Raw genomic sequence first — 8067 nt, forward strand, 5'->3', positions numbered from 1 at the left:
ATCATGCACATATCCCTTTTCACATGCTTTTTAGACAGAGCTTGTTTCTGGGTAATCTATTATTGCTAACTTAGTATGAGTAATAACTATGTGCCAGGGGCTGCCCCGGTGACTCATCTGGTCATGGGTTTGAATCTGACCCACATTCCTTTGCATGTCATCCCCTCTCTCTCTCTCTCCCCAACCTTCCTGTCTCTATCACAATAAAGGCAAAAATGCTCCCCCTCCAAAAAAAGAAAGTATATTCTGTGTCAGTATTTGCACAAAAAAAATTATATAATGTAAAACATTTGATTCACCCCAGAGCATTAAATTGTTCATACTGTCAACAGTAGAGTATTTAAACAAGTTGACACATGACCACAGTTATTTCATGATTTAATTTGAATTAATTCATTTAGCACACCTGGACAATTAATCAGTTTTTGTGTCACTGGCTACAAAACAACAGCACGGTGGTTGAAGGAGCCAGCTGAGGAAGTCCAGCACTCTCTTCCTCATGTCGACTTATGAGTGAGCTATAACAACGACCACAGGCTCAAGAGGGGGGCTCAGAGGAGCTGGTGAAGCTTTATCCACTACAGATTCTGGTTCTCTGGTGGGCTTCTGGTCCTCCTCCAGGCTGGGCCTTTCATTTCTGTCCTCCTGTCCTAGTAATAGGAGAAGTTTCATTGGTGGTGTCAATGGAGCTGGGGGGAGCTGGCCGGTGGTCCAACGAGAGGTCGAACAGGGGGGTCAGAGGTGTCAGAGAGGCAGGTGCTGCAGCAGAGTCTGGTGCTCTGGTGGATTTTGGGTCCTTCTCCATGCTGGGTTTTCCACAGCCGTCCTTCCTGGCTTGAACCTTGGTCACAGACGCAGGCTCAGCAGGGGTGTGTCGGTGGAGTTGGAACTGCAGTGCAGTCTGCTGCTCTCGTGGATTCTGGGTCTTCATACATTTATTGTAACTCATTAATAAATGGTGATGTGTTTTATCCTTTTACCAGTTATGAATGTTTGTAACTGATAATAAATGGTTGTAAAATGAGATGAATAAAACATGAAAAGGGATGGAGGGAGAATCACAGAGATGTGAACAGTGGGACAAAGAATGGATGAGCAGTAAAGGAATGTTGGAATGCTAAAGTCCTGAAGAAGAGAACAAGCAGTAGGAAGCATCTCCATATTAATTTTCACTGTGCACAACAATCTGATCAACAGCTGTGATTAGAATGAGGATGGCTGCAGAGAGCATGACAAGGTAAACAATACTTCCATGGCCTTAGAAGATGAATCTGGTCATGTGATATGATCATGTGATCTGCCAGAATTTGATCTGGCAGATGAAAGTGTTTGACCATTAAGATGCTGACAGTGGTTCATTGATAGTAACTGAACAAACATGTGATGAAGCAGCAGCTACAAATGCCGATGATGGAGAAAACAAAGAAAGCTCAGTAACTAATGAAAGATGAGGCTGAACAGTTCAGAGAAATGTGAGCTCACTATTTGGCAAGCAACAAGACACTGCTGGCCTTTTTATCTAATGTGTTATAACAGCTTTTACAACAGTTAGTTCCCGACCGAGCAATTTGATTGGACGAGAGGCATTCCATGAGTGCTGATATGGAGTAAAACAGCACTGGGACTTTTAACTCATGTATCACTCCGCCTCACAGGTGTTTTATTAACCGTTAATCAGCGTTACATTAACGGTCGTTATCTATCTTAGACTGTAACAAACCTTGATAAAAGTATTTCCAGAAATAACATTTGAATTAAATGATGTCTGGTCGTCAGAGGAGGATGGAAAGAAGAAGCCTGGATTCTTCAGTCCACCTCCAGGTGTGCTCATATGACATTGTCAGGTCAGGAAAATGTTTATGTGTTGCAGCTGTGATTAATTTCGGTACAAGGCCGCTCAGTACAACATCACTCCCTCTCCGGTGATATCGCTTAATTATAAATGATTTATTGTGTCAATTAGTAAACTAGTCATAAACCATTCTCACATTTTTTAGGGTGTTCATATTGTAAAGTGTTACCTGGCTTTTTAAACCTTTGCTCTCTCCTATGTCAAAGACAATGACAATGACATGTTTTGCACATAGGGTTTCACATGTTGGTTATTGATTTTGGGGTCACAAGACATAATTCAAACTCTGTTTTTCTTCTGTAGTTTAATATAATTACTCAGTGGAGTACAGGGCCTATTAGGCAAACGTCTCTAAAGATCGTTTGAAAGTAAAGAACGATTCACTGCTTGTTTTGGCACAATTTGTTTTCAGTTTGTAGAACAAAGATGTGCAAATTAGAAATTTGTCACGTTCAGCAGCATTTTCACAAAACCATTTTAGTGCGCAACTTCACTGTGACAACTGTTTCTTCTCAGTCTTCCTTGAAATGAGGCCAGTGACAGAGACTCCAGACTTCCTGCACGTTACGGGGGACTGGGATTCTCGTTCACTTAACTACGCTCACGTGCCAGAGCGACGACCGGCAGTTACGTAGTTTACGTTCTTTTTTTGGCGTAGCAGAGGCCCAGGTGAAAGGAAGTGGTCCCACCGTGGACGAATAGCCACCAAATCGGGACAGCAAGGGTGAATGGCAGTGAGGATATCCAACGAATGATTTCAACTCTTTTTTTTAGCCAGGACGATCAATCGAAAAACACACATCGGGTGAGTTTACGTGCCGAATTGTGCGATTTGTCTTTATGGAATACTCTTTTGGATGTTTTGGCCTTGCTAGCTATTAGCTAAAGCTAGCTCTCTGGCTGGGTGACATGGTGATGGTGCATGGTGGCTGCAGTTTCTGTTCAGACATTGTGTTGCATTACACGCTGTAAAATTTTGGTTGAAACCAGGTTTCAATTTAGCTCCATAAATCACCCAGGCGGGAGCAACCCAGCACACCCAGGCATGTGTAGAAAGCTGAGACAGTAACTGGTTCCGGACAGGCGCGATCCCTTTGGTTTAACACTCGCTAGCCATGCTAGGTTAAGGTACCCTGTTGAACGCTGAAAGAGGGTTGCATTGCAGTTTTGCGACTATTTGCCGAGTCGGTAACGTTATGTATGAGGCTATTATGCTATTCTAGACATTACTTACTTAATTTGTTCCAAGTCTTTCTCACAACATCGTACCAGCTAAGCTAACCTAAAGCAAATAAGCTGATTTGTCATTAACTTGTTTGTTACTGTTAGCCAACGTCACGAATCACACTTCCCCATCATTTATCAGGCCCAGGACGTTGAAATGCTTCATAGTTTAAGATAATTCAAAGAAGGTATCTCTAGACATTATGCTTTATGGTTATATGTGTTAACGCGGCTTACTAGTTATCTATAAAATCATGGCACAAATTGAGCTGCTTAGTTGCTAACTAGCCAGCTAATGTTAGTCAGCATGGTCTCTGCTAGTAACTAAAGCTGAATGGTCAAGTGTCCAGCTACCAGGCTTTTAATGACCATGTACGAGTCCATACACACATTTAGAGAGGGAAGGTTACTAATGTGGTGTTTGAAGACAGATGAACAGATGGACATGTGTTAATATCTGGTTTAATGCTGTGGAGAGCAGTGAATTGTAGCAACCAATATACTGGTACCGAGGTCACATAGTTTATGACAGATACTGGCTGTAATGCAGTAAAAATGTATTATTATGGCTGATGTTCTGGACAGTGTATGCCTTTGTATGTCATTGTATGCCTCACTTGTTACAGCTGATACAGAGACACTCCCATGTCTTCTTGACAGAAACCCTTGTCCAAAACTGGTAGACAATGGCAGATTGGGGTAGTGTCATGAAAAAGTTAGACATTTAAGGCAGATGAAGGTTCCTGCAGCTCGTCTCAGACCAGAACTTGTTCGTAAACGTTATATAATGATGTAATTTCTGTAAAAGACTGGTACTCTGTCAACGTAGGTCCTACTACTTCTGAAACTCTTCCTACATGACTCAAAACTGCACAGAGTTCCTTAACGGGTACAGTGTGCATAGGGTCAAGAGCTAAATATCTGAATGTGCAAAGTTTGTGTTGTGGTCTAAGCTTCTTAACATGTAGGCCAAACAACGAATTATTATGCTAATCTGTTAGCATATGTGTGGGTGTATGTATATACATATATACATATATACATATATATATATATATATGTGTGTGTGTGTGTGTGTGTATATGTGTGTATTTAGTAAGTTTAAGAACAGATGTTCTCAGGTGACACAGAGACAGATTGGCGAATGGTTTGCAACTCTTGTTTTAGTGGTATTTGTCGCTTCTGTGTGTTTGTTGATTCTTGGTATACTGCATCTGTAAACAGTAGGTCACTAATGTTTCACTGACTAATGCTACTTCTGTCTGGCATTACTATTACATGCTGCTGTGTGATTTATAAACAGTAAGGCACTTGTGTTTTACTGTCAGATACCACTTGTTACGGTCTCATCTCACTGCGGTGCAGAACAGAGAGGTTCAGGAGATCCTTTGTTTCCACTGCCATCAGGCTATACAACACCTCAGCCAAAGGAAGTGGACTAATCTAATTATTATTGTTCATTTGTTATTAACTGTTATTATTATTATCAACAGTGAGCTAAGTGACACATGAATTTCCGCTAGGGGATAAATAAAGTGTATCTCTATCTATATACAGATGGTGTGCCACACTTGTTTTCATATCAAAAGCCTGATTCTAATGATACACTGGCTTTACTGGTGATATAACACTGCTATCTGATTGTTAGTGGCTCCCCTTTGGCATATGCTGCTGCTTTGGTAATGGTGCGCCAAATGCAAGAATATCCAACTACAGCTGCAGCACGAACATGAAGGTTTCTGGTCAGGTGGGGGTTATGCTAATGGTCGTAGTCTGAAGGGGTGCGATGGGAAGGAGGTAGGGTTTCTAGGGTTTGCAGTGCAGCAGCTGGACCCTTCTTGTCAAATGCAAACACCTACTTTTCTTTTAATTTATACAATTTCTGAAATGAAAGTAGGCTATATATTACAGTTAGCATTAATGGACAAACTTTGTCTAGTGCACACTAAATGCTTCCCATACAGGGAGATTATGTAGCTATGTAGCTCCTTTGCTGAATGCAGGTGGTGAAAAATAATAAGGCCTTCAAAGTACATAAGTCTTAGCAGCAAAGTGTAGTTTAAAGTTTAAAAGTAAAATTAGCTTGCCCCCTGGTTTGGACTGATGTATGATTACATATGGCATTTGAACATTTATTGAAATGAAACCATGTGTGAAGTGTAGAGGGAAATATCACTGATTGATGAAGCTGTTAAAAACTCAAACACATGAATGGTGACCTAGACCACACACTGCTGTTTGTAAGACGTCTGACACCAGAAAGGTTTGAAACCACTGGTTTAATCTTTGTATTTTAAAAGCTTGTTATATTATCTGAGGTGTCAAATCTTCATCTTAAAAGTAACTAGTAAGTAAAGCTGTCTAATAAATGTAGTGGAGTAGAAAGTACAATATTTCCCTCTGAAATGTAGTGGAGTGGAAGTTGTTCCCTTGGAATTATAAGGTTCTATCTGACATTTTTCTTATAAACAAGGTTCATAAGAAAAAGGTCAGCAGTGCAAATTCAGGGCAAGTTCAGTCTTTATTAGTTGTTTTAGACAATATAAGACTTTTTCTGACCTGCTACACTTATTTGCTGTCTAAACTATTGACACTTACACTGTTACAACATTAATGTTATGTTTTAAAATAAATTAATGAGTAAACTGTTTGAAAATCGTTGCTTCTTTTCATGTTTTTCAAGATAGAACCATATAATTCCAAGCAGAAAGCGAATTCTCAGGATTACAAGGTTCTATCTGCATTTGACATGTTCCAAAAGACCCCATTTACAAATTTGATAGGATTTTGATATTGTATGTGTAGTATACATTTAGGGTGTCTGTCATTTTCATGTATGAAAGACACCTGTGTTGCTATTTGGAAAGCAAGAACTTTAAAGCTCAATAACTCAAAACCAATCGGAACACAGATAGAACCGTATAGTTCCAAGGGAACAAATCATAAAGTAGCATCAAATGGAAATAGTCAAGTACAAGTACCTCAAAATAGTACTTATGTATGATGTCTCATCCAAAAAAGACCAAATATTGTATCTGCCTTTCATAAAGAATGGCTTGTCCAATCTCTGCGGATCACATATGGTTACAGAAAAGGTAACGCTTAAAATGTATGATTGCGGCGAAAAAGTTTGGGTGCACCTAAATTATATGCTTGTGCACAAAAGACAATTGACTTCTCTCACACTGCCAGACGAGTTTCTCATCATACTGACAGGACACAGTCACACAACTGCAGGGAGCAACGTCATCACAGACACAGTGCTGTGGTGCAGTACAGACTGGTAAAATGGATCTGTCAATGTCATTCTAGGTTGGTGCTCCTGTCAGTGTGGGAGCCTCCATGTGTGACGCTTCGGTCGGTGATTGCGTGTTTTTAAAAACTTATTTCGCGGCTGCAGCTCGCTCTCAGCTGAAGGTGTTTCTGGTTGAACAGCACCACGGTGGACAGGTGACGGGTGTGTTTACAGTGTTGTGCTCTGAAAGAAAAAAGGAGCGAGTTCACCCGGGTGTTGTGTTTACATCACTGCTGATTGGAGCTGGAGCCAATAAATACCTGTGACCTGGGAGTGAATGCCGATTGTTCCCTTTCGCATTCACAGCAAAAGCCCGATGTTAGCGGAAATTAGCAGGTTTTCTCCAGTGTAAAAGGGGCTATGGAGAGGCAGCAAGATTAAGATTATGTTTTTAATTGAGAAAAAAGTAAAAAACATTTTTTACATTGCTGACCAAGTTGTCCAAGATATTCTCATTTTTAATGACACCTGTTTAGAGGATAAAAGTTGAGCAAAAGGCTTCAGCTGCAGGATAAACACCATGGTCTTCCTCTGGTGGTCTGAGCATTGTAAAACTCTAACATCAGGATTCACAAGAAGAAGAATGAATCAAAGTACAGTAGCAGGGATGTGACAATGGTATAATTCACACAGGGCTGCACATGAAGCTGTGGGTGACACCTGTTGATGCTGCCTGCTGTGTGCAGCTGGGTTTTACCTTTAGACAATACCTAAGAGGGTTACTGCAGCAGTGTTTCCCCTACATTGATTTATTTGCAGTGGCTGGTAGCTATATCAACTTTGAATGACACATTTTGATTTTCATTTTTTTTCTATTAACTAATTTTAATGGTTAAAATTAGGGATGTACAATATGCAAAAAATCATATTCAGATTATCTTGGCAGATATTGTGATTGCAATTTCAGTTGGAATGGTTATTTTTGCATTTCATGTTTACTGAAAAAAAATAAATGATGATGCTTATGTTGCACAACAATGTCTTGACACATTTTACCTTTATCAAAAAATTGCCATATTGTGATTTTGATTATGTTTGGATTAATTGTGTAGCCTTAGTTAATTTCTCAGCCCCTATTTGCCCTGTTCTCTTTCTCACACAAACTGATTGTCAACAGACCTGTTTGTCATGGTAGGACTGGCCATCAGGAGCAGAAATCCTGCCAAGTTTTTACTGGCCCTGTCTGTCTCTTTTACTGGCACAATTTGTTATCAACCTGGTTATTATTGGTTTTACACAATGTGAGGCAGTCAGTCATTAATTTGTCACAAAGCAGCCTACTTGGCAATTCACGTATTTGCAGTGGAGCACCTTTTATATACGAATATATTTAATAATGAATGTAAGAAAACTACTCTTCATGTCAGTGTGTACAGCAGCTACTGCCACAAATAGAATCTAATTCAGTGGGAAACGCTGTGAAGCTGAGGGGAACTTCCTGCAGGGCTGCACATGACATACTCCACTTTACAGTACATACAAGCCATCAGTGTTTAATCACTGGATTAGAGTTGTTGGTTGTATAGTTTTCACAACGTCAGTTTTCCAGGGTCAAGGAGATTATGCAAAAACACACAAAAACTCTTTCAGTTTTCTACTATCATTTCAAAACACTGAGTCGTATAAACCAATATTAATATTTTTCTGCCTGAAACACAAACTTCCTACCTATGCTGACAGGATGCGTTTCCCCAAG

The sequence above is a fragment of the Seriola aureovittata genome, chromosome 13 (genome assembly GCF_021018895.1).
Source record: "Seriola aureovittata isolate HTS-2021-v1 ecotype China chromosome 13, ASM2101889v1, whole genome shotgun sequence".
NCBI classification, from domain to species: Eukaryota; Metazoa; Chordata; class Actinopteri; order Carangiformes; family Carangidae; genus Seriola; species Seriola aureovittata.